The sequence below is a fragment of the Ursus arctos genome, unplaced genomic scaffold (genome assembly GCF_023065955.2).
Source record: "Ursus arctos isolate Adak ecotype North America unplaced genomic scaffold, UrsArc2.0 scaffold_31, whole genome shotgun sequence".
NCBI lineage: Eukaryota > Metazoa > Chordata > Mammalia > Carnivora > Ursidae > Ursus > Ursus arctos.
This window is the reverse complement of record NW_026622997.1, coordinates 2506069-2512458: the sequence shown is the minus strand read 5'-3', so window position 1 is coordinate 2512458 and position 6390 is coordinate 2506069. Positions and strand designations below refer to the sequence as shown.

Below are 6390 nucleotides of genomic sequence, written 5' to 3'. Positions count from 1 at the left end.
ACGTAGCGGGCAGCCACCGCGAACGCCAGAGACCCAGGCCCGGGCCTGCGCCTGTCCTTTTCCCTCGTCGTCCCCGCTGTCGCGTCGCAGGGGGACACGCCCGCGGCGAGGAGCTGCGCGCGCCCTGCCCGCCCGCCGGAGCGCCGGTCCTCGGCGGCAGCACACAGCCGCGAACCCCCGGCCGCCTCCAGCCGGTGCGCGCGCAGAGGGCGACAGCGAGGCGGGGAGCGGCTCCCGTGCGTGCCCCCCACCCCCCGAGGCCGCGCGAGGAGCGGTGTCCTGGGGGCGCCTCACCTGTCTGTCCCGGTCGTCTTGGAAGTGGCCGCCGCCGTCTCCGCGCGCGGAGCGCCCCCCGCGCCGTCAGGACCCCATCGGGGTGGCGGCCGGGCCCAGCCGCCTGGGTGCGCTCGAGGCGCCCGGGCCGTGCCCCCAGCGCAGCCGCTGGACGTTTGTGCGTAGGCCGTGTAGCGAGTGACCGGAAGTGAGGAGCAGGTGCTCCAGTGGCGCAACCGGTTAGCGCGCGGTACTTATAGAGCAGTATGTGTGCGGGTGATGCCGAGGTTGTGAGTTCGAGCCTCACCTGGAGCATCGTTTTCCCACCAGAGGCTGCATCCCTCGAGAGGAGACCCTTTCCCCTTTGCTTTCCCGGGTCCTTCCGGACCATAGTCTACCATCTTTGATGTGTTTGAATTTCTTCTATCCTCACCGTTTTCCGTGGCGCGTTTGAAACTGAACAATGTTGAGCATTTACACACTGAATCCTGTCTTGCTGCGGTGAGTTCGCTTCCCCCCTCCTCCTCCGGTCCTGCAAGCGTTCTCCCATGAACATCTCCTGACACCCCGCCTTCCCACTTTGCTCTAATGGGGATGGTAGCTCGGGGAGCCCCTGGCACACACTTAGAAAGTGCTAAGTAACTTCCCTGCAGTGCAGCATTGAACTCCATGAGAGGGAACTCAGAAGTGAGAAATTGCAAGAGGTCCCAGCCTGATTGACGTTCCAGCTTGGGGGCAACAATGAAATACTGGTTTCTGAAGGAGGCACCACCTTTAGTATCCTCCCCCCGCCCCTTAAACCCACCCCGATGAACCAACAACCAGGGACGATATAGCAGTTTTGGTCAACGGAGAAACAGCACCGGGCATCCTCAGCTGACCCAACTGTCTGGGCCTGGGAAAAGAGGAGCGATAAAGAGACCCCGAAACCAGAAATCTGTAGAACAACGTCGCGGTGACAATGTTGTTGTGCCTGACGTAGGCAGGAAACAGGGAGTGATTTTGACTCCCTTAACCCATTTTGCACCCTTCTACCTCTGTCAACTACCAGTCTGTTCACAGTATGTATGAACTGGGTCCCCCCTAGCCCCCAAAACACACACCAAAAAAACTACTTTTCGTGAAGCCTGAGGAAGATGCAGCAATTTTTCGGAGGCAGGATTCAGCCAAACTTCTAACAGAGTCAGGAAAACCAGCATCAGGACGCAGGACCACCGAAGGCTCCAGCCTAGGGCACCGTCCCTCGTGTTCAAGACGACAGAGCTCATTTAATTCTTCTATCTTTGGACAGAATCTCTTAAATATATAATTCACAATTCTTGGGCACAACTAATTTACCCAGTGAGACCACATTTCCAGTATCCTAATTAACAACGATAAGTTTATTAGAAATTTTATTAGAAATTAGAAAACCAATTTCTAATATTTCATTATGTTAATTAGCAGAGCCTCTCATGTTTATCAAAGATAAAACAGAAGTCTTTTTAGGGGCCTCTTCTGCACTGTGGGTTTCTGTTTATGATGCCAACTCACCATCCTCCAGACTGTGATACCTGCATAATGGCCTGACTCTAGAATTTTCTTAAATCATTTTAATACACACATTTCTATTATGCTGTGCAGGTGATTAAATTATTGGTCCCTCTCTGTATCCATACCCAGATTGTGGGTGGAGTATGTGTCTTTATCCATAGAAGATTGTAGTTCTGAAATAGCTCTCATTCTCTTCTGCAATGTGACCTTGGAATTGCCTCACCTATCATTGGACTCTGTGTCTCTTCCCCTTGAAGTTGGACTGGACTTCTAACTCCTTGGAGCAATGGAATGCAGTGAACATAACATTCTGGGGCTGTGAGCCCAGGCATCAGGGAGAAGCTAGAGCTGTGATGTTCCGAGGAGGCTCTGGCTAACTACGGGGAAAGCCCACACAGAAATTCCTGACCAGCCCCCAGCTGTTCCAGCCATTCCAGCTGAGACATCACACGTGAAGGAAAAAGCCATCACGGACATTCCAAGCCTAGTGGACACTCCAGGGAGCAGAGATAAGCCATCTCTGTCAATCCCGGCCCAAGCTGTAAAATCATAAGCAAATAAATAACCATCGTTTTAAATCACTACATTTGGATGTAGTGTTTAATCCACTACACTTGAGGTTTTGTTTTTAAATAATTTTATAGATAACTGAAAAACATGGTCTCTTGATTTTGGGTTTGGCCACTCTACATGGGGCAGGGGCAACAGTGCTTATGCCCAGCCTGGACCTTTACAGGCCTTGCGTATTTCCACTTGCTTTCTTGTACTTCTGTCGTTGTCATGAGAACATGCCCCAGCTCGCTCAGTGGTGTGAGGAGGAGGACAAGAGACATAAAGAGAACAGCTCTCTGGCTGTTTCTGTTGCCTCCAGATGGAAGCAGAGTCTCCCAGCTGAACCCGCCCAGGTCAGATGACTTCTCCAACCAGCCTGTATGAAATCAGTAATTATTGTCGTGTGCCCCTGAGCTTTGAAGGTAGTTCATTCGGCAAGAAAGGCCACTCGCTCCTTCTGTCTCTGTTGAAGTATTACAGACATCTTAAGAAGAGTTGATAATTCAATTCTTGAGGCACAGTCACAAAATCATTAGAAAAAGAATATGGAAAGCATCATCACTATGTCTGTATTTTCCCATTTTTATTTTTATCACATTCTCCTACCTGACCTAGAGGAAAAAGAGAAGAAAGGCTGATTCCATGTGCTGTGCAGATGTACTTATGGTCTGTAACCTCAGAGCCTACGGGCAGTATTAGGCCTGACGCCCCCCATCCATCCAGAACAGTTATTGCAAGTTCCTTCAGTTGCCTTCAGTGCCCGACTCCATGAAAATGCCTTCATTCTCAGCAAGTGATCTTCCCTTCTATTCCACAGAGAAACGAGCTTTTCTGATCCACAGCGCCCTCTCCCACAACCCGTCTCAACATCTATAATTCATCTGCTTCACTTCCCAGATTCCATGATTTGTTACCTCAACTTTCTAGGGAAAGTCTCTGTGTCTTCATCCACACCTCCACATTCCAACTCCCTACTGATGACTTAACCTAAAAATATGCATACATACACCAGCCTGCCGTCTTTAAAAGGACACAGAAAATATGGGGAAGCAGGAAGTCTTCTCTAAAGAGATGACAGTAGCATCACCGTGTTTGAGGAGAAAAAACACGAACCCTTGGTTTGACCCTAAGATCCACACTGCCACGCTCAACAGAATGCCCCTTCTCTCTTCCCTTTAAAGTTCACTTCCAGAAAGAGAAATCTGAGTGAATGCCTCTCTGTTCCTTCCGGTCCTCAACCCACTGCAAACTGTCATCCACCCGTCATTTTACTTAAACTGTCCATTAAGGCCACTCAGGTGACCTCCTCACAGAAGTCCCACCAACCCTAGATTGTTTCTAATTTGAACTCAACAAGTTCAAATTGACTAATCTCTTGTTGGTGAGTTTCTCTATTGCCTTGGCTTCTCCAACTCTCCTAGCCCATTGTTTTCCCCTTTCCTCTCTCAATATGACTTCCCTCCAAGATTTAGTCTTTGGTCCACTTCTTAATATTAAGCTAACATGGGTCTACAATAATGACTTCCAAAGATCTGCTAAGCTGCTGGAATTTTGTGTAAAATTTTCTGTGTATGTTATCATTGAAAAAAGTTAAGCATGAATCTATATTGTATAATCATTATGGCCTAAGATGGTATCCTGTATCAATCTTCAGAAGGGCCACCTTCCTGTGCTCCAGATTCTTGACTCTGGTCCACTTCTGGATTTCTCCTCTTGCACATTCCACATTGTACTAGTCAGGGCTCCACACAGAGACCGAATATATATATATATATATATATATATATATATATATATATATATATGGCACTATATCAATGGCACTATATATCAATAACTATATATATATATGGCTATATATATATATATATATATATATATATGGCACTATATCAATATATCAATACTTATATCAGAGATAGATATAGATATCACACCAGCAGTCTGGAGACCTAAGGAAGAGTTTGCAGTTTGAGTCTGAAGTAAGTCTGGAAGTCCCCCTTTCTTGGAAGACCTGTCTTTTTTACTTAATGCCTTCAACTTATTGGACAAGGCCCACCCATATCTGCTTTACTCAAAGTCCATTGATTTAAATGTTAATCTAATCTAAAACACACTTTCACAACAATATCTAGACTAGTGTTTGATCAAATATCTGGGTACCATGGCCTACCTAACTTGACATATCAAATTAGCCATCACACAGTTAGTTTAAAATTAATGTTCTTAACCTTATTATTTTTTCCCCTGAAACCTCTTCTCCATGCATTCATCTCCTTGATAAAAATTACCACTGTCCCATGATTGACGATGAAAACATAAGAACTTCCACATCTCTGTTCCTTTATATTCAATTGTTCACTAAATCTTATCATTTTAACTTCCTTTACTGAGATTATCTGCCACCATTCTCTTCCTCACTCAGTTCATTATCAGCACACAGGCCTTCTGTCTGTTTCTCTTATACCCCACCCTCACTCCTGCCTCAGGGCCTTTACTCTTGCTGTTGCTTGTGTTGTAAGATTTTTTATTTTTAAGTAATCTCTACACCCAATATGGGGCTCAAACTTACAACCCTGAGATCAAGAGTCACATGCTCTACTGACTGAGCCAGCCAGGCGCCCCAACTTGGTTGGGTTTTAAAGTCTTGTCCTTTCACAGAGTGGTGGTAACCAGGATTTCTTCATCATTTGAGTCACAGCTCAAATATCATCTTTCCAGAGAGGCCTTCTCTGACCACCCCTAATTCTGTTAACAGTATTATTGAGGTGTAATTTACATACTATAAAATTTACCCATTATATCTGTAATTAAAGGATTTTTAGTAAATTTAGAGTGTTGTGTAATCATCACCACAAACCGGTTTTAGATTATTTCCATGTCTCCAAAAGAGAGATTTCCATCTCTTCCTTATGCCCATTTGCAGTCAGTCCCACTTCTAACCCCATGCGATCACTAATCTACTTTTTGTCTCTATGGATTTGCATTTTCTGGATATTTCATGTAAATGAAATCACACAACATGTGGTTTTTTTACATATAGATTTTTTCTCCATTTTAAAATTTTTAATTCAATTAATTAACATATAATGTATTATTCGCTTCAGAGGTAAAGATCAGTGATTCATCAGTCTTATGTAACCCCCAATGCTCAGTACATCACATACCCTCCTTAATGTCTCTCACCCAGTTACCCCATCCCTCCACCACCCCCTTCCCCCTCCAGCAACCTTCAGTTTGTTTCCTACGATTAAGAGTCTCTTGTGGTTTGTCTCCGTCTCTGGTTTCATCTTGTTTTATTTTTTCCTCTCTTCCCATATGATCTTCTGTTTTGTTTCTTAAATTCCACATATCAGTGAAATGGTATGATAATTGTCTTTTTCTGATTGACTTATTTCGCTTAGCATAATACCCTCTAGTTCCATCCATGTTGTCGCAAACGGCAAGATTTCATTTTTCATGGCTGAGTAGTATTCTCTCTCTGTGTGTGCGCGTGCGTATATGTGTGTGTGTGTGCATACTACGTCTTCTTTACCCATTCATCTGTTGATGGACATCTGGGCTCTTTCCATAGTTTGGCTATTGTGGACATTGCTGCTATAAACTTTGGGGTGTAGGTGCCCCATCGGATCACTACATTTTTATCTTTGGGGTAAATACCCAGTAGTGCAATTGCTGGGTCATAGGGTAGCTCTATTTTCAACTTTTTGAGGAACCTCCATACTGTTCTCCAAAGTGACTGTACCAGCTTGCATTCCCACTAACAGTGTAAGAGGGTTCCCCTTTCTCCACATCTGGCCAACATTTATTGTTTTCTGCCTTGTTAATTTAAGCCACTCTAACTGGTGTGAGGTGGAATCTTATTGTGGTTTTTATTTGTATTTCCCTGATGCCAAGTGATGTTGAGCATTTTTTCATGTGTCCGTTGCCCATTTGTATGTCTTCTTTGGAGAAATGTCTGTTCATGTCTTCTGCCCATTTCTTGACTGGATAATTTGTTCTGTGGGTGTTGAGTTTGGTAAGTTCTTTATA

General features: G+C 45.0%; 1 non-coding gene across 1 annotated transcript; it reads left to right on the top strand.

The window, feature by feature from the left end:
- The first annotated feature begins 494 nt into the window (after positions 1-494).
- TRNAI-UAU (transfer RNA isoleucine (anticodon UAU)) lies at positions 495-588 on the top strand. Its single transcript has 2 exons — positions 495-532; positions 553-588. It is a non-coding gene; the product is annotated as a tRNA-Ile (tRNA).
- Positions 589-6390: the final 5802 nt, after the last annotated feature.